The following is a 26,127-nucleotide window of genomic DNA, read 5'->3' as shown; positions in this document are numbered from 1 at the left end:
AGGACAGCCTCCTAGAACAAAGAGTCATCCGGTCCAAATGTCAGCAGTGCAGGGGGTGGGGAGGCCCTGGGCTGATCTAATAGCTCCTAACTTTGTCAGCCACGAAGAACTGTTTCGTTATTTTCTTGCCCCTGGGGTCACTCCAATTTGCGTCTACCGATGAAATGCTTGATTTAAATAATTATATATTGTACAGTTTTAAACATGAAAACGAATCCAGACTTTCAGATAAGTTCATTCATTCAACAGACATTTATGGACGTTTCATATACACCAGGCAACATGATACTTAGGGAGAACGAGGTGAGTCCACATCGGTCCCTGCCCGGGGGGCTCACGGGGCAACAGGAGAGATGAATGTGTAGACAGCTCACAGCGCAGCTGTGGTTAAGTGTGCGTGACAAGGCAGACAAAGGGAAGGGCCAGTTCTGCTTGACTTTGGGGAATGGGAGGTCATTCAGGAAGAAACAGCTGAGCAGAGTCCCTAGACCCAACCAGGTGTTCAGCACCTGGGTGAGGGGGGGAAGGGTGTTGTAGTCACAGGGAACGGCAAATGCAAAGGCTCTGAGGCATGAAACTGAATTTAGGCCTTGCCCCCAGAGGGGGAGTGCAGAGAAGCCCTTTGCCAAGCAAAGAGTCACTGCTTCAGCCCCAATCGGAACAGGACCCTCCCCTGACCCAGGTGTGGGACCCAAATGTGGGAGAAGAGCACCTCCATCCTGAGGGCCCAGGAAGAGAGTCAAAGGGCCTTGGGCTGCGTGCGCCCAGACCCTGTCCCCAGGCTCACCCATCAGAGACATCATCTCCCTCCTCGGGAGGGGCAGGTGACGAGCTAGCGGGAAGGTCAGAGTTACCGTCCTGATTTCATTCCCTCTTGGGAGCGGTTGTCATGTAAGGGCGAGGAAGGACCAGAACAAGAAACCGAGGGCTCCCGGGGCAGTAGGCAAAGGATATTGATTTTATTTTACTGGATTTTAACTTTTTATGTTGCTGTGGAAAGTGCGGAGAGTTCCCACACCCTCACCCAGCTTCCCTCAGTGTGAACACCTTATTATGTACCGAATCGTAGTGCAGTGATGAAATGAATGGATTTATTTTGAGGAAAACCGGGGAGCTGCAGAGCCGTCAGAACAGCACACCAGTGAGGGAGCATCTGCTCGTCAAGCGGCTATCGTCTTCTTTAGCCCGCAGCATGTGTGATGGGTCACCAAGTCCACGATTCCTTTGGTTTCTCAATGGACCTGCCCATTCATTTGTTCCGTAAGCATTTAATTTAACCATCATGTGCTCGCCAGGTCCCGAGTAGGTGCTGGGAAATGGAACTAAAGTAGATGCCCACGTCCGACCTCTGGGACCTCCTGGAAACCCTGCAGCCCCATCACCGCTGCCCAAGGAGGCCCCAGATTGGAAACCACTGTTGTCATCACTTTTCCCAGTTCAACCCATAACTGCCTATCATTCGGTGCCCTTTGGAGCTGGTCGGTATGTTGGTTTGCTCTCCCCTCTATTGGCCTCTTCCCCCCTTCTATCTGGGAAGACGCCTTTAGCTTTGAGCGTTGGGAAGACGCTAAAGACGTCTTTGGACCGGTGACGCTGGGTGAGCAGCAGCTGGCCGCGGGGCCGAGCCCGCCCCAGGCAGTCAAGGCCATTTCTGGTCTCCAGACACTCCCGCCAGGTTCAGACATCTCGTCTTGTCACTTAAGTGCTCCCTCAGGCCTCTGCTGACAGTGTGGGCCTCAGCAGAGAGGCGACCCGCAAATCCATTTAAAGGAGCCACCGCGATCTGTGCAGCGTAACCGGATGATTCAATAATAAATTACGTTCTGCAGCCAGGAGCTACGTATTAACCCGAGCCGTGAATCTGCCTGCGGCTGGCACCTTGGATCTCTTCGAGCTGGGCCGTTGCTTTGTGCTGTGATTCCTTCTGGTGGAAACTTTGTGATGGTGGATGGTGGACTGGCATTGTCCTGATCTCAGCTGTGCACTGCAGCCCTAGGAAGGGGCCCCGTGTTCCCCTGCCGCCCCCTCGGTGGGCCTGATGCAGCCAGGGCTCGACCTGTCAGATGTTCCCAGGCTGGGGACAGGACGTGCTCAGGCAACCGAGTGGGATCTGGCAGGAACCTGGCCTGCAGGAGGGGGCTGTGGCCACCCCATGTGCCAGGAACGCCCCCGTGAGTGACCCGAGGCCTCTGGAGACCAGCCAGATGGGCCAGCCCAGCCGCTGCAGCAGAAAACAATTTGTCAGATGGGCTGTCAGCAAGCAGCAGTGGTGGCCCTCTTGGAGGTGCCTGGCTGAGCATGCAAAGCGGAGCCCTGGACACAGCGAGGTAAATGCTGCGAGCCCGGTGGTTCAAGTGCTGAGCACAGTCTCTCCCTGTGCCTGATTCACTGCCAGGCTCTTCTGGGAGGCATCTTCCTAGTGTGACAAAGCAGTCTGTCCAGCAGATATTTCCTGAGCACCTGCCTAGGCAGGTGAGGGGCTGGGGGCTGGGTCTCAGGGATCTCACTCCAGGTCCCCATCCTCCAGGCTCCTGGGGGGACAGATTGTGCAGATGGACTGAGACTAAGGGGCAGGGGCAGGGTGTGGAGGAGAATGCTGGGTCCAGGGGCACAGAGCAGTGGCTGACCAACGAGGGAGGAGTCAGGGAGGGCTTCCTGGGGGAAGTGCCAGCCGAAGTGGGCCTAGGAGATGAGCAGGGCCCAGCCAGGGGCGGAGGCTTTGTGGGCAGGGGCAACGCATGGGAAAAGGCCCAGGGCAGGGCCAGGGGTAAGAAACAGGGGTGGACACACATGTCTTTCTATAATCCCCCAGTGGAAGGTGTTGCTTTTTTGAAATCCTACTGCGACTTTCTTGTTCCACTGAACCTGCGTTTTTAGTGGAGGGAAGACATTTTCCTGCTTCAAAATTCAGAAAGCACAGAGGTCCACGCAGTGCAGATTTCCTTCCCACCCTCTTCCCGGTTCCCGTCCCCAGAGACGAACGTGACCCCAGGTTTCTTAGGCTCCTCACCGCTGGAAAGCCAACGCAAAGAGAGGTGGGTGTTGGTAAAAAGGAGAGTTTGCTTTATTCCAGATGTCCGCATCCAGAGGAGGGGGTGGGGAGCCGACTCCTGTCCACGGGCCAGCTCCCCCCTCTGCCAGTCAGTGGGCAAGAGCTCTTAAAGGGGAGTCTCAGGGGGCACAGGCGGAGGGAGGGGGCCACGTGCAGAACTGCGCGGTCGGCTCTGACGGTCGTCTTGAAGTGAGCCGTGCGGGGGTCTGATCAGCGTCATCTTGTTCATTTTAAGCCCAGCTCCAGGGTCGGTTTGTTCCCATTTCCTGGAGGCTAGTTCTTGGAATTGTGGCAGCGTCTGTCATGGCTACAGTCTGGTCATCTTGTAGTTACTTTCTTCCGCCTGGTGGGGGTTTCAGGCCCAACACGACGGCTCAGAGGAGAAGGCTCAGGGCGTGACCTATAGCCCTTGACGGGGAGCTAAAGGTCCTCGACTTTGTTTAATGACTAAACTATTATTTTGTTTTGCTTGACTATTTTCCTTTGTTTCGATATTTCCTTATTTCTCTAATTAAACTTATACTTTGAAGTTTTTCTACAGCAGGAGTCCAGCGGAGGACGTGGGAGGGGGGAGTCTGTCCTGGGAAGGCCCTGCAGGGTCCTGCTCCATTTCACTTCCAGGGGCGCCCTGTATATGCCGAGCCCTCACCCACCGGCTCCCACACACCCCTCCTTCACCCAGGCGGAGGCGTGCCACTCTCTGCCCTGTGCTCTGCTTTTTACAGTCCATGCATCTCCGTGATCAGTTCCCATCAGAACATGAATTTTTCATTCAGTTTGTAAACATTGCACTGTTTCCCACTGTGTGGATTTTACCAGCCCCCTTTCAATGAACGGTCTGTGTTGTTTCTGATCATTTGCTGTTAGAACCAGTGCTGTCTGAAGATGCTTGTACAGACATCTCGTCCCCCATGTGTGACTTCGCCTGTGGGCAGATGCCTAGAAGAGGGATCGCTGGGTCAGGGTAGGGAAGCCTTTGTCACTCTGAGAGCCCTGCCCACCCCCACACCCCTCCCCCTTTGAGGTTGTCCGGATTTCACTCCCCCTTGCGATGCTTGGGGGGGGGTCCCTGCCATCTTGCTCCCTAAGATGTGCTGATTCAGCTCAGTGTTTACTTTTTGGGCCCCTGCCGTGGGCTGGCCTGGTTTGAGGTGATGAACTAGACAGATGGGGCCCTGCTCGCAGAAGGAGCGGATACATCAGAGTTGGGACGAGGGAGTCAGTGAACAGGCACTCCCTTCCTGACCCCAGCGAGGGACCATCTGTGTTTCCATCCCGCAGGCACTGACCTCTTGGGCAGGAGGGTGATGCATGGACCTGAGTGACTGCCATGTAGGGAAGCTGGGATCTAGCCACCAGGGACGCACCGCTGATAAGGCTCTGAGGAATATGGAGGCCAGTGGGGAGCAGAGAAGGTGGCATTGGGGCTGAGTCATGAAGGGCGTCCTGAGAGTGGGGGTGGTGGTCTGGGTGGAGGCCGGTCAGGAAAGGACTTAGGGCTCTGAGCTAAGCTCCATGCCACGCACGCCCCAGCTCTGGTCTCCTCCTGGGGTGGAAGCCCGGCTGGGGCAGAGGAAGCTGGAGCGGGGCTGGCAGGGGCCAGGGGACAGGAGCGTGGGTAGACGGCCCCATGTGGCAGCCGGTACCTACGTGGATGGACTGTGGGCCTTGAACACAGAGACCTGCCTTCACATCCCAGCTCCATCACTCTCCACCTGTGGGCCTTGAGCCAAGGCCCCTGACAGTTTGGTTTCCTCCTGTAAAAATGGCAGTAACAGTATCATAACGTCGCCGGGACAAGCGCCTGCCCACGGCCCTCCCAGCCCAGGTGCATGTCCCCTCTTCCTCCCCCCTAATGCTGGCAGGCAGGTGGCCCGGGAGCTGAGCACACACGCCCTGCCTGGGTTTGGACTATGGCTCACCTCACCCCTCTGTGCCTCAGTTTTCTGATCTGTACAATGCGGATGCCTGTGGCTTAGGGTGACTGTGAGGCGTGAGTGAGTGAGTGAAGCACTAGAAAGAGGCCCGGGGACACGGAGAGCTCTGTGGGAACGCTGCTGTTGTTTTAAAAACTGAAATGAACAGGAATGGGCGAGTGGAGGTGTTAAGGCGAGGGCGCGGGTCGCTGGTGGTGCAGATGGAGCCTGTGCTTGGGCGCTTGGGATGGAAGAGGCTCGCTGAGGAGGCGGGTGTGAGAGAGGTTAGGAGAACGTGACGGTGCTGCTCGGGGTCTGTGTGTGCTGATGCCGCCCAGTTCGTCCAGGACCGTAAGGAGCCTGCAGAGAGATTTTCTTCATGAGCTGAGCACTCACAGCCACAGGAGCGAAGTCCCCGACCCTCCCCGCCCAGCTCGAGCCCCTACCATCCCCTCCAGGGCCTTTGGTCCTACTCCACGGTCCCCCTCTTCCCGGAAAGCCTCTCCCCGGGTTTGAGAGTGTCTTTGTCCAGGCTCCTTGGGCTCAGTGCTATCACTCGCTCTTTACAGAAGGAAAAGCATATTGAGGCCCTGGCTTTGCCGTAAGTTTTCTTGGCGCAAAGCTGTCAGAACCAGCACAGGCCAGCCTTGCTCCTAAGCCTTTCGCCTGCTGCACTGCCCAGCTCCGGGAGGCTCCTCACATGGATTACTGCCAAGAGCTAGTCCCCCTCCCAAGCGCATCCCCTCCCCTCCCTGCTCTCCCTCCCAGTCCCACCATGCTGCATCCCTCCCTGACGCAGGCACATCAATTCTCCCCTTTGCTATAAATCTCAGCCAAACGCTCCCTAGGGCCCGCAAGCCCTCCAGGGCTCAGCTCCAAGACTAGCAGCTCTGTCGGTCGGTGGCTGAGAGTAATTTAGCAACAGGAAGCAGGTGTGAGGCTGGAGGGGGAGGGGAGTTGAGGGGGCGGGGCTTGGCTCTCACTGCCTCCAGCTGCTGCAGTCACTTCCTCCATCCCTATCGCTAGGATTGGGGCATCCTGGTGTTTGCATCACACTGGACCAGACCCCAGAATCAGTATCCCCTACCACACACACACACACACACGCGCACACACACACACACGCACACGCACACGAGGGGAGGACTGAAGGCAGAAGCTAAAGGATTAAGTCCCCGTGGCCTCTAGTAGACAACTTCCTATTGCTACTAACGGCTTATTCATCAAATAAACACCAACTACTTCAGGCCTACTGTGTGCTGGCGCTGTCCTGAGCTAGATCAGAAGAGCGGAATCAGAGCACACCTGCTGGGGGTGGGGGTGGAGGGAGTGGGATCCATGGCCAAACAGCAGGAGCTAAACTGTCAACCTCCCCACTCTCCCAGGGCTGCTGGTCTGGTTGTTCATGTTGTGTACTGAACAAAGTGTATGGTGGAAATCCTCCTGCTTTCTCCTTGCCAAGAGACTGTGCCTGTCTGGAGAAGGTGGTGCCTCTTACAGGTTCACACCAGTCTGCAGGCTACAACCACCTGGCATGGGCATCTTTTTGTGATTTGGAGGAGTCGGGGAGCCCCCGAGGTCTTCCCAGTCTGGCCCTCCAACTTGTGAAGTGCTGGAGGGCCATGTCCCACCCCCATGCACCTTTGAGCCTAACCCAGGAGCCCGAGCTGTCCCCGAGCCTGGCCTGGGAGCATCCCTGGGCAGAGTGGTTGTTTCTGCTCACCAGTGTGATTAAGATACTGGTTTCCACCAAGGCCGTGGCCTTCTGCCTTTTCCCCCCAAATAATCTGAGCTGTGCGTCCAGGTCCTGTCCTGGGAATGCACTGCTGCTGTATCCCAGCCCCAGGCTGAGGGGAGAGGAGGAGCACTAGGCAAGGAAGCCACAGGGCTGCTGCTTAGTGGCTGTGTGTCTCTGGGCAAGTCACTTAACCTCTCTGAGTTAATCAGCTGTAGCTTTAAAAATCACCACATAACAAACCAGCCCAAACATCCATTCTCACACTCTCAGATCTGAGGTAGACGGCAGTTCGCTGGCCAGGCTGGGCTCAGCAGGGAGGCCCTGCTTTAGACTGAGGATTGGGTTCAGGCCTGTCCCAGCCGTCACCACGTTCTCTTTGGAATTCTTGGAGTTCATTCTCAGACCAAGTAGACCTGGTCCTCTGGTGGACAGAGCATGTGATGCCTCTTTTTTTTTTCAGTGTTTTTTTTTTAATTGACATGTAGTTGATTTACAATGTTGTGTTAGTTTCTGGTGTACAACACGGTGATTCAGTTATAGATATGTAGATTCTTTTTCATTATAGGTTATTACAAGATATTGAACATAGTTCTCTGTGCTATACAGTAGGACCTCATTGTTTATCTGTTTTATATATAACAGTTTGTATCTGCAAATCTCAAACTCCCAATTTATCGCTCCACCTCTCCTTCCCCTTTGGTAACTATAAATTAGTTTTGTATGTCTGTGAGTCTGTTTCTGCTTTGTAAATAAGTTCATTTGTCTCACTTTTTAGATTCCACATAGAAGTGATACCATATTTGTCTCTTTGTCTGACTTTACTTAGTATGATCATCTCTAGGTCCATCTGTGTTGCTGCAAATGACATAATTTCATTATTTTTTATGCCTGAGTAGTACTCTGCGATGTCTCTTAATGCCTGGACCCAGAACAGTCAAAATTCCACGGCCAAAATCAGTCACGTGAGCAGGGTGACCATCAGTGCGGGGGGGAGGCGCCCTCCTCCGGCCGCTCCCCTGTGTTACAAGGTCATGCGGTAAGAGGAGGGAGACTGGTCGGACCAATCCCGCCTGTGACACCCTCATCGCGGGGCCTGAGCGTGCTCCACGTGGGACAGCAGCCAAGATGGGAAGTGACCACACTTGCAAAGGGTGCCCTTCCGAGAGAGGCATGCAGTAGCTTTCCGCTCCCTCTACTGCCCTCCTTTGCCCTTCCTTGAGTATCTTTATATTGGTACAAAATATTTCCAAGCAAGGCCAGAATTCACGACGGAAAATTCACACGCCTTTAGTGGAGGAAGGGGCCAAGGGCCGTGGTGCATAAAACAGTCATCCTTACGGTAAAAGCACCCAGCTGGAGGGCCTGCTCATTTTGTGTCTCCTCTGACCGTCTCCTTTCTTCCCGCACTGCCTCTCTGAAACGCTTGGCTTCCCTTCTGACTTTTCCAAACACATCTGAACCCAGACATCCAGGAAAAGAATGACTGGATTAAGTCAGTCCTCAAAGGAGCCAGGTCGTATTTTTTTCTTCAGGAAGTTTGGAATATTTTCCCCAAAGTGCCCTTAAGGAAGGGAAGTGGAGTGAGAAGGGATGGCTTCCTGAAGTCCCAGGTCTGGGGCCTCCCAGCAGTTGCTGGGATCGGGGAGGTGGTGGCCTGGCTGAGCAGCCTGGGGGCAGGGACCCCACGGCCAGCTGCCTCCTGTACGGATTCCAGCCAGTCCTTCTCTGTTTGGTGCTCCTCGGCCCTCTGCCCGCAGAAGGGCCTGGGCCCGTTGCCAGCCTTTTCAGGATGCTGAGGTGGGATTTCACTGGTTTTCTGTGGCTTTGTGCAGGAATTCAGTAGGGCAAAGAAAGCTGCAAAGTGAGCTTAACTTCTGTTCTCTTTTCTCCTCCTCCTTCTCCGTACTCCTGTGTGTGTGTGTGTGTGTGTGTGTGTGTCTGTATCTGTGTGTGTGTGTGTGTGTGTGTGTGTCTGTATCTGTGTGTGTGTGTGTCTGTATCTGTGTGTGTGTGTGTGCCAGGTTAGCAAACCGTGCCAGCTCTACCTTCAGAATATATTCAGGATCTGACCACTTCTTACCCTCCAACAGTGGGTTTTTCATGGTCGCATCCCCAGTGCCTAGAATGTGCCTGGTACCTACTAGAGGCTTAATAAATGTTCTTTGAATGAATGCATAAATTTATTGTTCAATTTCTTTTAATGATGCTCCAAGCACCTGTTTTACTGTATCTGGTTGTCTTTAGTGCAGCTCCTGCTGGATAAGGAAATGTGAGCCTCCTTTTCCCTTTTGCTGTGGGGGTCGGGCAGTGACTGAGAGAAGAGCAGCCGGGGGAGCTGGATTCTAACCAGCTCCCCTCCCCACCCCCGCTCCTCCTGCGTCTGGACACTTTTGCATCAGCTTGCTCCTTCCATGAAGGAGTCCCAGGCATTGCTGGGGGTCTGGAGTGGAAGGAAGGTGGGTCAGAGAATGAAGATGTCACGGGCAGGGATGGAGAAGGAGGCGGAGGTGGGAGGGTGGGAGGGAAGGGAAACTTCAGACTCGCTCTTCGTCTTTGAAATGTTTCCCTCAGAAGGATGGGTGTTTATTACGTACCATCTGTCTTGCGCCATTTAATACAGCTGCTTTATCTGTGCCATTATTATAAGGACCATAAATTTCACCTTATAGTTAAGGTGACATCTTTTCTCAGCTTCCGATTTGTATTTCTTGTATAATGAAAGTTTCCTCCAAGTGTTGGTTTGCAGGATAGTGGACAGCGACTTGGAATGAGACAGACTAGAATGCCAGTACTAGATTTGTCACCAACTAGCTATGGGACCTAAGGTGACAAATCCTCTCTGAGCCTCAGCTTCTCATGGACCACAATTTTCCTTCCTTCATGACCATAATCCTTCTTCCGTCGGAACAGTCATTCCATCGCAGTCATGCAGTGCAGGTGGCTTTACTGTGTTAATATTAGGAAAGTGATCTGGTTTAACTATCTCATACTATATGGTGAATGACTGATAGTTTCTAGAGTTATTTGTATTTTGTGAAAAAGATGATCAATAGTACAGGGAATATTTTCAACTGGCAGATTTGGGGGCAGAGGGATAAAATGAATTAATGCCTTAGAGTGCCCTCACTTTAGAGATGAGAGTACCAAGGCTCAGAGAAGGGGAGAGTGGCTCCCTTCAACACACAGGAAGTCAGGGGTAGAGCTAGGCATGAAGCCTGGGACTCCTGATTCCCACCCTGTATGGGACTATTTCCATGGGCTGAAATGCAGGGGAAAGCTTTCCATGGGGCACAGGCCTGTGTGATAGAAGCATAATTTATAGGTATGCACTGAATACAACAGGGAAAGGAAATATCACAGTTCCTCCCCAGTGATGACCCTTAGCACGTGCAGTCTTACTTCTCAGTCAGTGCAAACCACGAGGCACTCTTCTTAGGAATAATGAGAAAATGAGTGAGCTGGGGTTTTCAGGAAGGGAGAGCCTCAGGGACCAGCATCAGAAATAAGGGGATGGAATGAATGGTATCATTCACTACATGGAAGCTTCTGGAGGCCAGAGAAAGGCCCTCCTTCCTGCCTCTGAGAGGAGGGAGGGGCAGGAGGAGTTAAGAAAGGCTGATGACTTGATTTGACAGGAAGTTATCAAGGGCAGAGCGTGGGCTGTAAGCCCTGAAGACTGGGAGAATGGTAAGAAAAAAGTCAGGGTAGTTGATATAAAAGCATCTCAGACTTTTTCCATCTCAAGTGTCCAATTTCCCCTGTGACCCTGAGACCAGGATGGGCCCTAACATGTGGGGGAGGGTGTTTCAGTTGAAAATGGATTTGGCTGCATATAACGAAGTCCAAAGTAATGATGGCTTAAATGCAATAGAAGCTTCTTACATACCTCAGCAGTGAGCATCCAGGGGTCTTATGGGGGGGGGGGGGTGTCCATGGGCATCAGGCTCCTCCTTTATTCTCTAACATCTCAACTAAAAACTTCCATTCTCAAAGTCACCTCATGGTCCAAAATGGCTGCTGTAGTGTCAGCCATCAAGTCCAGGTTCCAGGATGGACTTGGTGGGGTGATGGCAGAAGTGACTCCCTAAGGAACACTTTAAGCACTTTCCACTAATATTTTCCAAAGTCCAGAATGTAGTCATACCACCACACTTAGCTGTAAAGGAAACTGAGGGTATAGTCTATTAATTGGATACATGGTACCCCAAACCAAATTAGTGTCCTTCTGCTAAAAACCAAGTGGAAAATGATTGTGGGCTTGGCCTCGACCTCAGGTAGCATCAACTGTTCAGTTATAAAATCAGGAGGGCATTGAGCATTTGGATTTGGTATTAAAGACCCTAAGCATGACCTCACTGTTCGTGCTGTTAGGAACAAAACAGAGCAAATTCATTGGCATCTTGATGAAAATTTAATGAAGAAAGAACCTGAAAAGTTTCCGTTGAACGAGGGGAGGTTTTATCCATCCCTCCGACCTTTCGCCAATGGTTTCTGCGTCTCATACATTTTCTTTACCATTCTCTTGATCACTTACAGAAATCTGTATGTGCATCTTCATAGGTTCATTCACAGCCTCTCTTCTCCTGACCTTTTTTTCTCCTGTGAAACCTCAAAGTCTTTCACCACCAGTGCTTTCCGGAGCCTGGCCCTTTTAGGTGAAGAGAGCCTTCTGCGTCTGCTGTCATCCAAGGTGTAGACTGCTCTTGTTTGAACCCCAAGGCTTCTGCCAAGTGGTTCGATCAGGTTAATTCCATTTCTTACTAAGTCAACGCCTCCCCTTTCTTCTGAGCTCCTTAAATCATCAGCCTCTCCTAGCATCACATTTCTCACTGGGGGGTTGCAAGTTGCCCCCCCCCATGCTGTTGTACTTAAGGTCAAGTGTTTGGTCCATGTCACAGTCCCAAAGACGCAGAACTCTGGAGGGACTCTCAAAGGACAGTCAGTTTCCTCAAAAAGTTAAAAGTAGAACCATCATATGATCCAGCAATCCCACTGCTGGGTATTCATCCAAAAGAACTGAAATCATGATCTCAGAGATATATCTGCACACCGGTGCTCACGGCAGACTTAGCCACAGTAGCCAAGATGTGGAAGTAACCCAGGTGCCCGTCAACGGATGAACGGATAAAGAAAAGTGCCATTTGTCTATACAGTGGACTATTGTTCAGCCTTAAAAGGAAGGACATTCTGATGCTGCTACAATGCGGATGACTCTTGAGGGCATTATGCTAAGTGAAATGAGCCGATCAGAAAAGCACAAATACCGCATGACTTATGCACCACTTATCAGAGGCACCTAGGAGGGACAAATTCCTAGAGACAGGAAGTAGACGGTGCTTGCCAGGGGTGGAGGTGGGGAATGGTTGTTCACTGGGTACAGAGTTTCAGTTTTGCAGGATGAAAAAGTTCTAGAGATCTGTTGCACAGTGATACACGTATCTATAAATGGTTAAGATGGTAAATTTTATATTGTGTTTTTTCTTAACACGCACACACACGGAGTCTTTCAGCCAGGAGGTGTGAGTTCAGGAAGATAAAGTGCAAGGAAAGCCTGCACCACTTTTAAGATGGAGAGAAGAAAAGGGAAATAGTGCTCAGTTAGCATCTCTTCCAGGCTGGACCTTGGGCTGAGGGCTTCATCTCACCCATGAGCCTGGAGGGGCAGCTGTTACTTAATAGGTAGATGGTTCACGCCTTCACTCATTTGAGCAATACTTACTGATCATCTTCTATGTGCCAGGCATCCTTCTTGGTGCAGGACACACAGCTATGGACAAGTCAGAGGGGAGAGAAGGGCTCTACACAGGTTCATATGTGGTGCAATTCCAAGTCATGATTGAGGAAGAGGAAGAAGAGGGGGAGACGGGGGCAGGAAATGAGGAGGGGTGCGCTTACCTATGCCATGCTGCGCAGAACAGGTGGCATCTTGAGTGGAAAATTACTTGAAGAAGGAATGCAGGAGAAAGAGATGAAGCAGGCTGCCCAAGAGAACCCAGCTAGTAAGACAGGACTGAGATTTAACCTCACTCTGGAAAACATTTTACTCCAAAAGAATTCAAATCGTTACCAAAGTAGGCAGACTCATCAAAGGAACCCCACGTAAATGTCACTAAGCTGCAAAAATTGCCAGTTCGAGAACAATCTTGTTTTACCTGTGCACCACCCACATCCCATGACACGTCTTATTTTGCAGTACTAGACAACTTATCACTTAATTCATCAATATTTTTTAAACTATCATAATGTCATCGTACCTCAAGTAAATGGTTCCTTAATTTCATCCAATAGCCAATCAATGTGCAAGTTTCTAATTATCTTATACATTTATAGTTACAGTTTTTTGCAGTTGGTTTGAATCAGGATCTAAATAAGGTCTTTCCAGTGTGACTGGCTGGTGTGTCTTTTTTGGTGGTAAAAGATAATAAAATTCACCATTTTAACCAGTACGTACATTCATGTTGTTATGCAGCCATCACCACCATCTATCTCCAGACTTCTTCACCTTCACAAACTGAAACCTCATCCCCGTTAAGCAACTCCCTGCCCGCAGCCCCTGGCGACCACCGTTCCATCTTCTGTCTGCGAATCTGACTCCTCCAAGTACCTCACGTCAGCAGCATTGTACGATGTTTGTGCTGTTATGACTGGCTTAGCTCACTCAGCGTACCGTCCTCAAGGTTCACGCCCGTTGTAGCAGGTGTCAGAATTGCATTCCTTTTCAAGGCTGAGTCATGTTCCATTATATGCATGGACCACATTTTGTTTACCTATCCATCCATCAGTGGACACCTGTGGTATGCTTTTTAATTCTTTTCACCTATAAGTTCCCCCTCCCACTCTTTTTATTTTCCTGGAATATTCTGTTGAAGAAAGCAGGTCACTTGTCACTGCAGGTCACTGCAGTTCCCGATGCAGGCTCTCACCAGTGCGTCCTGAGGTGTTGTTTTCCATGTTGCTCTGTCCCTCATGTAACCTTGAATTGGCTCTTGGACCTGCAGTGGTGATATGATCCAGGCTCAGCTGGCTTTCTTCTGGACTCTTTTAAGGTTGGCGTTTTGTTCTTCCATCAGGAGGCACGTGTCTGGCTGATTCTCCTTTTGTGATGTTGGCATCTGCTGATGCTGAGTGCCGAGACTCGTGAATTCACTCATGGTTACAGATGAGAGATAGTCTATCCTTTCTTCTTCAGTTACTAGCTGGAATACTTCCACCAAGAGGAACTTCCCCTTGCGTACTAGCTAGTTATTCCATTTATTTACTTTTCATCTCCCTCCAAAGCTTACGTGCTTTGTAAGCTTACAAAGCTTTGACGTGCTTTTGTGAGAGTGCACCCTCCTTCACTCACAGTCTCGTTCACTCACTCATTCATTCATTTACTCACTCATTGTTTCCTCATCACTCATTCACTCATGCCCTCACTCACTCAACTCACTCACGCCCCAGTAGTTACTGACCGCCTGCTCTGGGTGCTTCCTGGGGTTAGAAAGATGAAGCTTTGTCCCCTGGGGGTCACAGACCAAAGGAGAGACAAGGTGCTGGGGGCATTAAGGTTATTGACAAGGTCCCATGGCTGCCCAGAAATGGGATGCCTGGAAGAGGGTTTTTCCCCCCAAGTTTATGATTTTTTAATGACACAAGACAAAACAAAACAAGCAAACCCCACTGATGATCTTTGGAGGGTGGTAGGAACCAGCTCCTTATTCTGAAACCTGGTACATAAGGAGAAGGAACCGCGAGCCTGTCTGGTCTCTCGTGTGTGGCTTATACCTCCAGGTAATCGGATAGTTTGTGGGGACAAGTTCTTTATATGATGGTCTGGGATAGGTGTTTTAATGGTGACATCTGGTTCCCTTTCATCTCATGCAGAGGTTATGGTGAAGATCAGTGGACTGGGAGCTTGCAATTTGCACTTTCTAAGCTGAGTTTTTAAAGAGAGAAGGCACGTCAAGCAGCCTTGATCCTATCAGAATCGCAGAGGGACAAGTCCAGCTGGGGCTCCTGGGGGTGGTTCCCACCTCCGGAACTCGGGGGAGTGTTAAGTTACAGCCTGGACGCGGCTTCATGTGGGGCTTCAAAGAGACTGACCAGGACCCCACAGGTGCCCGAGGGAGGGACCAGAGGTTGTCAGACAGGGAGGCCCCCAGGGCTGGAGTGCAGGGAGGGCTCCCAGGCCAGGCTGCCCCTGCCGCTCACCAGTCACGTGGTTTGGGGGAGGCTCCGTTTTCCCATCTGTCACGTGGGCGCAGATGCCCAGCTGTCACGCCTGGACCTCGTGCTCTACTTTGGGTTCACTTGGTTACTTCTCGGTGCCTCACTTTTTTGCCCCAAGGCACCCCGAGCATCCCAATTACTTAGGTCTTTCCCTCCAGGAAACTTCTTGTTCCGCCTGTGCCTCTCGCCTGACCACATCCACCTCTCCGGGAGTGACAGGTGATGGTCCTGCAGCTCCTCTCCCCGTGTCTGCACCCCTAAAGGGGACTTGACAACCGACTCTCCAGCTGGTAGAGTTTGGATCAATGGGAAAGGGAGGGTCATGTCTGAGGTCACAGAGGGCGACTTCTTCATCTCACAGGCTGGTTCCTGGCAGGAAAGAGGAGACGCCCCAAAAAGGGTAACTGAAGAGCGTGTACTTACTGTTGGGGGGCGAGGGGAGGGGATAGGGGATGGCAAGAAGGAAAGCAGGTACCACCCGAGGGCTACAGGACCAGGAGAGGGCGCTGCTGCCCCCAGGCTGTGAGACAGATGCCCTGCCCCTGCAGACCTGCTCCCGCTGGAGCAGAGAATAAATTCTGGAACCTTCTCTCCTGCTTCCCTCCACACTCCTCCTTGTGCCTCTCGTTGGCTAAACCAAACCAGAAGTCAGAGACCAAGTGAGAGGTCACCCTTAAGGGCAGCCTCCTAGGGTTGTCTTAGAGGTCGGCCTCCTGGGGCCCAGAAAATGGACAGAGCTGGGGGCTGGGAGGACAGCAGAGTGCGAAGGAACAGATGGGAGACTCAGCTGGCCACCATCAACCTGAGCCCGGCACAGAGTAGACGCTCAAGAAAAATTCAAGTCTCCTTCAAATGATTAATAGAAGCCACTGAGATGGAAAGAAAGAGGCTTCGGAAGGAGGCAGATGGCCAGGTGAGTCTGAGCTGTGACTCTTAGGGTGGCAGCTCCGGTGTGCTCAGAGACTGGTTTTGTCCCGCCTGGGGCCCTTCTGTGAGTCCCCGATGCACAGATGCTCCGTGCAGGGTCACGAAGCGCGTGTGTGAATACAACATAGGGCTTTCCCTCCCCCGGACCTCCGGCAGGCTAATCCATGCTGGGGAAGATGACGTGCAGGAAGATGAAGTGAGTCCCAGAGGTTTGGCTTTAGCCAAACCTTTGACCTGGGACCAGGAGCCCACTCAGCCCCAGGGGAATCTGTGTGCCAAGCTAAATTGGGAACAGCCCCTGAAGGAAGATGGATCGAGATGTCACGCGGTTGCTGGGTTGTCTAATCAGGATGCTGCTTATGAAGGGAAACCCCTCGCCCTCTGCTTCAGCTCTCAACATGGTGGGGGCTGGGGCTCCCAGGACCCAGCAAGATCCTCTCCTTCACTGGACGAGTTTTAAAATTCTCAGCCCAGAGCACCTCCCCGTGCAGATCAAGTGATGGAGCCACACGTCTTTCATCAAGATTTATTCTATGAATCTCAGGATGGGCTATGGGGCCAGATGTGCTTGGTGTGAATTCCAGCCACTACTCTCACAAGCTATGGGGCCTTGGACCAGTGTCTCAGGGGGCTGTGCCTCAGTTTCCCTCCCTGTAAAATGGGTTTTCATAAGAGCGAGTGAATTAGAGCAGAGGGGCTGGCTCATAGTCAGTGCCTGGAAAGTGTTAGCTCTCCCCCTTCTCACCTCCCAGCCCCCAGAAGTCCTCCCAGACCCTCCGTCTGGTGCCGCTGCGCTCCCCAGACTCCACGTCCCATGGCCCCGATCAGCCCTGTCCCGGCCACCTTGCTCTTTGTTGTCCTGTCGCCTGCCTGTCTCTCTCCCCACAAGGCTCCGTGCTCCCCCAAGACAAGACCCACCTTTTCATCTCTGTCCCCAGCGCAGTGCAGCACAGCCTGGGAGGGCGGAGGCTCCGGGAGGTCCGCCAAGGTATTAAGAGGGCACGTTTCTACCCCCCAGTCAGAGCGGGGGCCATGCCGGGCTGCTCCGGGGCACTCATTCTGTCTTGATGCTACGCCTTCCGCTCCTTCCCTTGGTCAGTCGCCCCTTTGCTCCGCCTCGGGTCCCCAAGGTGCAGGTTGACCTAATCCCCCTGTGTCTCCACTTCCTCAAATGAAAGGGAGATAAGCCACAGAATCTGTCTTATGTCCGTGTAGGAGGACGTGAACTAAATATGTAGGTGCTTAGAGCAGGGCCTGGCGTAAAGCAAGTCCTCACCAAATACTTGACAGTTGTATTATTTTTGGTAAAATGATTTAAGCCCCACCAGCTACTGACTTTATGCTGGGCATTTTTCAAGGCCTTTCCACACGTTGTTACATTTAATTTGTGTAATGATGCCGAGAAACTGGTACCACCTCCTATTTCACAGATGCTGAAACCAAGACTTAGAGCAGACAAGTCACTCTCCGAGTCACGCAGTGATTGACAAAGGTGAGATTCCAACCCCTTTGGGTCCAGTCTGACCCCAAGCTCCTGACCTGTCCTCAGACACACTGCCTGATCTTAGCTCTGAGCAAACCAGATGCTACAATTGATTTTTCTGGCATTGATCATCTCTGCTTTCCGGAGTGTGCAGGATAAAGGCCTTTTCAGTCCATTGGTAACCCACCCTCTACCCCCTATTATTTCAAATCAGCTGCCACCTCTCCCCACAGTTTCCTTAGGCAGCTGGACTGGGATTTCCCCTGAGAGCCCGCCCCTCCCCTGGTACCTGGCGGATGCCCAGCACGCCATAAATATGCACACAGTTGAGCTGAAAGCCACTCTTAAGAATAAACATCAGTAAATAGGAGGTTTGGGGGACTGAAACCAAGACATAAGAAGGATGAAGAAGGGAAATGGGGTCTTCAGTTTGGAGGAGACTTGGGGGACATCCATCCCCAAGGAGATGTGGGTGGGAGGGGGCCCCACATTGAACTGGGGAAAGTCTAGGTCTGGGGTCAGGCCAATCTGGGTCCCAGCTCCTGACTTAGAGTGAGGGTCCTTATTTCCCTCGGCCCCTCTGTAAGATGGGGATGGTGCTTGCCTACATCTACAAAGTGGCCTAAGGGACTAGCTCCAGAATCTGCCACTTAACCAGCACACTCTCCTGTCCCTGTAAGACAATGCGATGACATTGCAAGGTTGCATGGGAGATTCTATTAAATATCACTCCCCCCAGCCTGAGCTCAAATTGAAAAAACTCTGGCTGCATAAAGGATAAACGTCAACATGTTGAAAGCGAACGTCTCCTCATGGTGGCATTCCTTCCATGTGTTTTTGTTTCTTTGTTTCTTGTATTTTTCCAATTTACTTGAATAAACATATATCCATTTTTAGAAGCAGAAAAAACCTGTTATTTAAAACGTTTCTCAGTAGCTGCTGTGCCATGCTTGGTTAGGCACTGGGCATATTTTTAAGGATTTTATATTATCCTGGTTTTTCAGGCATTCTCTGGAAAGCTTCTAGCCTGACCCAGAATAGAGACTCAGCAAACGTCTAGCTAGGGAAAGTCTAGGTCTGGGGTCAGGCTAGTCTGGGTCAGGCCAATCCAGGTCCTGGAGGGAAGTTAAGAGGAGGTGGGGAGAAGGTATGGAGGAGAGGCTTCCAGGATGAGAGCAAAGTGATGTGAGCAGTGGCAAAGGAAGTAGGGACTGGGGACAGCACACCAGAGCCCCAGTCTGTGCTCTGCCATCTGCTGGTTGTGCAACCTTAGGCAAATTGCCTCATCTTTTGGGGCCTCAGTCTCTGCATGAGCAATGATGGTTCTTAACTCATAGGGTTGCTGTAAGAATTATAAGAGCTTTAAACTTGGAAAACACTTAGAGCTTGGCACAAAGGAAGCACTCAGTTAATGTAAATCATCATCATCAGAACAATTTGACAGAAGGAAGCTTTATTGGTTAGATATTGGTGAATGAAAAAACAACCCGCAAAGCTTACTGATTAAAACCACCACCATTTTATTTATTTACTTATATGGGTGAGGTTTTTGCCGGTTTCACTTGAGCCATTCATGTGACAGTACTCATCAGATTGTTCAACTGGGGCTGGGTAGTCTAAGACAGCCTCATGTCTGGTGGTTGGGACCAGCCATCAGTGGGCTGGTCTGTTCAGCGAGGGTGCTCAGCTCTGCCCCACATGGCCTCTCATCCTCCAGGAGGCTAGCTCAGGACTCTGCACCTGGAAGTCTCAAAGCAGCAATCCAAGAGAGAGAGCAGGTGCTTCAACATCTTCTGAGGCCCTGCTACCTTGCCAGGCACATTGACTTCCATGTCATTATCCACACAACAAAGTATGCTCCCTATTGCATTGAGGACTTCACTGTACTAGGAATATTCCAGCCAAGTCTGCAGATCCTTAAAAATGATAGTGAGAGTTAGCCTGCAAAGTAGGGGCTGGGAGGAGGGCACTAAGGTTCTTTCTTACAGAAAGAAATTCAGGAGTCAAAGAAAATGCATGATAGCAAGCTGAATCATGGATGAGAGGTACGATTTCTGTTGTACAACAGGATGGCAAAATCATGTTGATTTCGCTGATGAGAAATATATTGATATCAGCAGAGGCATGAGGGTCTCCTCAAGTGCTAAGGAAGAGAGAGGTGCATGATTTTTGAGGGGGCTTGAATTAACAGGGGGAACAGAATGGCCTAGCCACAGTCTGTCTTGTGGGAGCTCTCGATGAGGTCACTTTGTGGTGTTTTGGCCACAGAATGCAGGAGGATGTGGGCACAGAACTTTCTGCCCATGTTCATTGCTCCTGCCTCTGGACATTTGGTGCCAGTGAGTTTGGGGTTAAAGTGAGGTGCAGTCCTGGGTAGGGTGGAGTTGTTAGCAGCAGACAACTACTCCTGCCAAGAACAATGAGAAAGGCTGTTTTATATAAAATATAAAAAGGATCCACTGAAATCCTCAGGGAGCAGCTGAAGCAGCGAGGACCACGGGAGTCAGCTTCTGGAGAGGGGAGATCCATGGGGAGCCAGCTGCTGCTTTTCTTTGTTGTTGTTTTGTTTTGTTTTGAAACCTGGGGGAAAGGCAGTGAGTCCAGGCCTGGTCCACTGGATACTGCTGCTGGAGGCAGAGATACCCACTCATGGGGCCAGAGAGACAAAATTAGAGATGGAGGCCGGAGAGTCAAACACCTGGTTCATTTTCTCCTCCAGACATTTGCCAGATTCTAAAGCTGTGCAGGGTGGGGAGTAGATGAACACATAAGAAAACCTTTTACAGTAGAGCAGAGTTTTCCATAGTCTGGATGCTGAGAAGAAAATGACCCAGGCTGTACCAGGGAAAGCACCGAGTGAGCACACTGCTGGGCTGCTGTAGGTATTCGAGTTCATGGCCCCCTTGCAGCCACAGGGGGGCTTCCAGCAGGGAATGCCTTTGTGTGTTTTAGGAAGACCATTTTGGATCCTGTGTGGGGCAAGAATTGGAGGGGAGAGAGCAGTGGAGACAGGGCGGCGTGAGAGCGTGCTGCGTGGTTGTGGACAATGACTGAGGGGCTGCATGGTGATTGATTTGTTCTATTTCTTTCATAAATCAAAGAAGCAGATAAACATGAGCAGACAGAGGAAGGCACGCTATTTGATGAATGGGCCATCTGTCTAAGCAGCAAACTTGGGAAGATTAGGGTGAAGCCAAGGCAGAAAGAGGTGTCATTTGTCTTAAATTATAAAAACGAAAAGAAAACTGATATTATATTATGAAAGGGATTTGACAGATTTTTACAATGAGAGAGAAGAATTGGTCTTGATCCGGGTGATATTTAGCAGAACTGAAACTGAGGATGATCTCAATTAAGTTTTAAAAATAAGGCAGCTACCTGAGACTTGGGGATGAATCAGCTCAACTATCTCATTTGAGGAAACTGAGGCCCAGGGAGAAAAATGGCTTGTTTAGAAGACCTAGTAAACTGATTGCAACCCCCCCGCCAATATCTTTTTCACTTGTGGGGACTTGTTCTATTGCCAAGATTATGATCACTTTTTTGCAAATGTTCCATGTGTGCTTGAAAATGATGTACTTAGTTATTGCTAGTGTTAGACTCTTATATATCATTATATCAAGGTTGTTAATTGTGTTCTTCAAATATGATTTGTCCTTATTGGTGCTTTTGTATGCTTGATCTGTCAAAGTCCGAGGGAGAGGTATTCAATCATCCAACTATGGTATAGATTAAGCAATTTCTCTTTCCAATTTTCTTAAATTTTACTGTGTATTTTGAGGCTATATTATTCAGTGCATATAAGTCTAGTATTTTTCTATCATGCTATCAATCTTTGTTTTACAATTACGTAGTGACCCTCTTTATATTTAATAATGTTTTATGTTTTCAAGTCTGTTTTGTTTAATGTTAAATAGCTACATTGAGTTTCTTTGGTGATTAGCATTTACTTTGTACAACTTTTCCCATTTTTTAATAATCAATCTTTCTCTGTCCTTACATTTTATATATGTCTCTGGTAACAGCACATCGCTGTATTTTAGAAATCCAATAGGATGGGCCATGTATTTTTAATGGAGAGTTTAGTCCATTTATAATTATTATAATAACATGTACATTTGATTTCCATCATCTTGTTTTGTGCCTATTATTTACCCTACCTTTGCTATGATTCTTGTTCTTCTCTTTTCTTTCTTTCTGTAAAACTGATTAAGTTTTCTTTACTCCCTTTTTACCTCAAGTATACATTATATTTCTATTCTTTTAGTGACTACCTTTTAACATTTCACTGTGCATCCTTGGACTAATATCTCTACCTTCCTCCTGTACACAGGATCCTAGAAGGCTTCAATTATCACACATCTTTTTGCATCTTTCATATTATTCAGTAATATATTTCCGCTCTACTTTTATACATCTCAAATTAGTCATTGTTATTTTATATCATCAATACTTGTTTAAATTTACCAATTTCTTTACTTACCATTCCTTCTTATATTTTATTTTTTCCTTTTGGGTTCAGTTTAGTTCCCCCTGGAGCCTCCTGATTACTAGCACTTTATCAGCAAGGTATTTTAGCAGTTAACCTTCTCAGTCTTTGCCTGAAAATGTCTTTATTTTGTTTTCACTATTGAATGATCTTTTAGCTGGGTACAGAACTCTAGATCCTCAATTATTCTTGGTAATATGACAAGGTTATTCCATTGTCTTCTTGCTTCTATCAAGACAGCTGCTATTGGTGTAACTGCCATTTATTTTTATTTAATCTGTCTCTTTCTCTCTCTCTAGGTGCTTTTAGAATCTTCTCTTTGTCTTTGGGATTATAAAGTTCTGCTATAAGACATATTTATTTTTATTTATCCTATTTGGACCTTTTGATTGTTTAATCTGAGGATTTATATTTTTCAGCATTTCTGGAAAAGTCTATCATTATGTATTTGAATATTACCCTCCTTCCTTTTTCCTTTCTTTTCTTCTGCAACTCACATTAACATTGCTGGACTGTCTCATTTTTTCTCAGCGGCTCATAGCCTCTCTTTCATGCTTTCCAACTCTTGTCTCTCCAAATAATGTTCCAAATAATTTCCTCAGACGAATCTTCAAGTTTGTTATATTCTTCTGCAGCACGAAGACTGTATTCAGACTGTTAGGGTTCAGACTTAGACCATGTGACCGTTCTGCACTTCAGGAAGGTATTACTGGCCCAGAAGCATCAGAAATATCACAGGCCTGTGGGCGTTAGGGATATTAGGAGTTTTATAACCAGAGTTTCATTGGCTCAGGAAACCTTTTTCTGTTCATTTACTGACTGGAGGCTTATGGGCCGTTTGGATGCTATGAGTTTAACTCCACATTCCCACGAGATGCAGGCCTATTCTCACATACTCTCAAGGGAGGTATTTTTTCCCACCTAGAGCTCAGACAAGCATTCTTGTGATCTCTTGTGCTAAAAACAGAATTTCCCCATCTGATCTATTCTTTTGCTGAGGGACTAGTCTTCATTTTTATGGTGGTCTCAGTTCCAGGTCTGTGATTCTCTGTATAAGTGTTAAATTCCATTCCCCTAACTTACAGGGTTCAGTGCAGCCTTCCCGGGGCATCATCTTTCATGCAGATTTCCCTTACTGGCTTGTGAGTTCAACCCTTCATGCAGAAGATGCTTACAAAGAGCTTTATCCAACAACGTGAAGGTTATCCCGTCCACCACATTGGGGGAGGCTGAAGTCTTCCTTGGTCTTCTTCACAACCTCACACCTTGCATGGAGCCCAGATCAAGGTTGGATTCAGGACATATCTGTTGAATGGAGACTGGATGGCTGGACACCTAAGAGCCCAGGCTTCCAGTTCAGAGCCTTGACCACCACTTGGGACCATCTCCATCTGCTCAGGAGTCTGGTCCTAAACACAGGAGACCATGCCTGGAAGGAGGATATTAGGAATTTAATTGGAGGTTGTGATATTGCCTCCTGAGGTCAGTTAATGAATGTTTCTTATTCAGCCTGATGCTCTCCATGTCCTGAGCCCGGTGGTAACTAAAGTAGCCACTGCCTTACAGGGTAGTGAATGCCTGGCCCATGGGGCAGTGCTTCTCAGAGGTCAAAGTGCACGTGCTCACCTGGGGCAAATAGGGCAGTAGATCTGGGTCTGATTCTGTGTTTCCAGTGAGTTCCGGTGATCACAAGCTCATCCTGTGGAAACACTGAAGGAAGAATCCAGTCAGTGCTGGCAACTCCAAGATGAGTGAGCTCAGGCTCCGGGATTAACCGAAGGGTTGACTCCAAATCCCATGTGGCACCTTCTCTGCACCCACCCCTGCCCCCCTGATGGTCTCTCATCTCTGTGAGCCTCAGCTCCCTCTTCTGCAAAACAGTTTCCTGATAAAGCTGCTGGGAGGGAAAAATAACACCCTTCAATCACAGCAGTCATGGATCTAGAACTTTCTGCCTGCCAAGCAGTGCTTTTGGCACGCACGTGCATCAGCTGGGAAAAGGAGGCACAGCAGTCACCCGGGGGCACAGCTCTGATCCCCCAGCCAGAACGTGGGGGGCTAGGTTTGAACCCAGGTGGTCCAGGTCCACATGCACGCTGTCAAGTCAACACTATGCTGCCTCCCAGGCTATGGGAGGATGCTTGCATGATCTCTGGCCCATAAAGGTGAAAACACATTATTGGCCACAAATGTTACTATTGTAAATGTCATTATTGTTATTACTACTGTTGCAGCAAAGTGTGTTACAGCTCAGTGTGACAGCTCAGTTGTGACAGCAACCTGGATCCTGGCGAGAGACCAAGCAGCACTTGGAGAGTTGGAGAACTCAGGTTTATTACGCTAGCGGGCCCAAAGGAGTTAACGCTCTAAGCTCTGGACCCCGTCTTTAGGTTTACACAGGCTTTTGTAGGCTACCAGTCTAGACTTTACAACATTTTGCAACATCATATGCAAATGAGGTATAACAAAGGTGACTAATTAGGAACAAGCTTTGTAGAAATGGACCAATCAGGAGTGAGGGAAATGGACCAATCAGGAGTTAGCTCAGGGAACCAATAAAATCTTAGGAGTGAGTTCCACTTTCTTAGAAGTAAGCTGTTTCAGAGTTTAAAAAGCCAGATAATGCCCCTGGGCCAGGGAACTGGATGGTGCCTGCAGAAGAGTAGTGGCCCTGCCTGGGGGTCCTGCCGGTCTTTTTCATGGGGCTTCCCACCTCACTACTATTACTACTACTGTTATTATTTACAAGTAATCCTGTTCCCAGGCCCTGGAATCTCCCAGATCCACATGTGGAAGGAAGACTTGCTCCTCCCGGTCTGGGGGCAGAAATGACGTATGAGATGAGGATAAGGATGGGTAGGTGAGATGGGGGCAGATGACTTGAAGCTAAGAAATGGGCAAGGAATGTGCCAGGGATTGGTGCGGCTGGGATGAGGACTCACGGAGAAGCAGCAGGACACAGAGCAAAGCTGACTGGGCCAGATCACAGAGGACATTAGAGGCCAGACCAAGGAGCTGGGATTCTACAGGAAATGAGACACCGTGAAAGTTCTTGTGTAGAGGAGTGGAGATTGATTTTTTTTAAAGCTCAATTCTGTGTTGAGCTTTCCCATAAAGGGAAACTTGCAGAAATTTTTGTATGGATGGTATTTGGACAGAAGGATCATAAAGGCAGCGGTGGCATGTGAAAGATCAATGCGTTTGAATGATTCATGATTTTGAAGAAGAGCTGCTGACACTTCCTGTGGGCTCCCCAGGTGCTGGGCACTCATTACTATTTATTTAGTCATTTAACCTTCACGGGCACCCAGTGGGGCCCTGTATTTTGATCATCCCTTCTTGCAGATGCAGAAACTGAGTCAGAGATGATAAGTAAATTGTCCAGGGGCTCAGGTGGCGAGGGCGCTGGTTCTGGAGTCCACTTTCCACCCCTAAACCAACGACGTCATTCCTCCAGTTTTAGAGGGACCGAGGGAAGGCGGCCCTGGCTCCCTTCCCTCCTCTGCTCCCCCTTGCTCTCTGGTCTCCTCCTTCCCTGACGCCCTCCTCCTGCCCCTCCCCACTGCAGGCTTGCCACCAGGATCCCAGCCTTTTGGCTTTTTTTCTGTCTTAAGGGGGACCACTTAAGGGCTACTGGAGCACCTGCCTTGAGAATGGGTCCTCCATGTGGGTCCAGGCCGGAGAGGACCTCGCTGCTGCCCCACAAGCGCCTGAGCCCTGCAGGGAGAAGCCACTGCAGGACAGAACAGGGTGAAACAGCCCTGCCTGAGACAGCCCCCACCCCCTCCATCCCAGCAGCAGACATTTAGCGAGTCCGGGCTGGCCGGGTATTGGTGTTAGGGACACAGGGATGAGAGAGACAGCGCCAGCCCTCAGGGACTCTGGTCACATGAGCGAGGAATTGGAGTGTAGCCTGATGTGATGGATGCGTGTTGGGAGAGGAGAGGTCATGGAAGTTCCCGGCGGTGGCAGATGGAGACTGTGGGGGTGGGAATGGGGGGGGGGGCAGACAGGAACGACCACTCAAAGAGGCTGGCGAAGTAGAAAAACCCCCAGTCACAAAGTTCTGGGAACGGGACCATTAGCCTCTGGAGCTTGGATCTTCTCCCAGAATCAGTAGGGAGCCACCCAGAGTTTTGAAGCAGGGCCATACCAGCGTATATTTGTATTCTGTGAAGTGAATTTTAAAAAGCACTTTAAAAAAAGTGTTTTCCTGTGCCCCACTGCATCTGATCCTCCTCTGCCCTCTGTGGGAGAGGAGGGCTGGTCAGACAATCCCCATGTTACAGATGGGGAAACTGAGTTGCAGAA

At 49.8% G+C, this 26,127-nt stretch overlaps 1 protein-coding gene across 3 annotated transcripts in view; it reads left to right on the top strand.

Annotated features, from left to right (window-relative positions):
• The window catches only part of C1H4orf50 (chromosome 1 C4orf50 homolog), a 109,163-nt gene that overhangs the window by 57,140 nt on the left and 25,896 nt on the right, over positions 1-26,127 (top strand). The window lies entirely within an intron of this gene.

The sequence above is a fragment of the Camelus dromedarius genome, chromosome 1 (assembly GCF_036321535.1).
Source record: "Camelus dromedarius isolate mCamDro1 chromosome 1, mCamDro1.pat, whole genome shotgun sequence".
In the NCBI taxonomy this organism is placed as follows: Eukaryota; Metazoa; Chordata; class Mammalia; order Artiodactyla; family Camelidae; genus Camelus; species Camelus dromedarius.
This window is presented reverse-complemented; position numbering and strand designations above follow the sequence as displayed.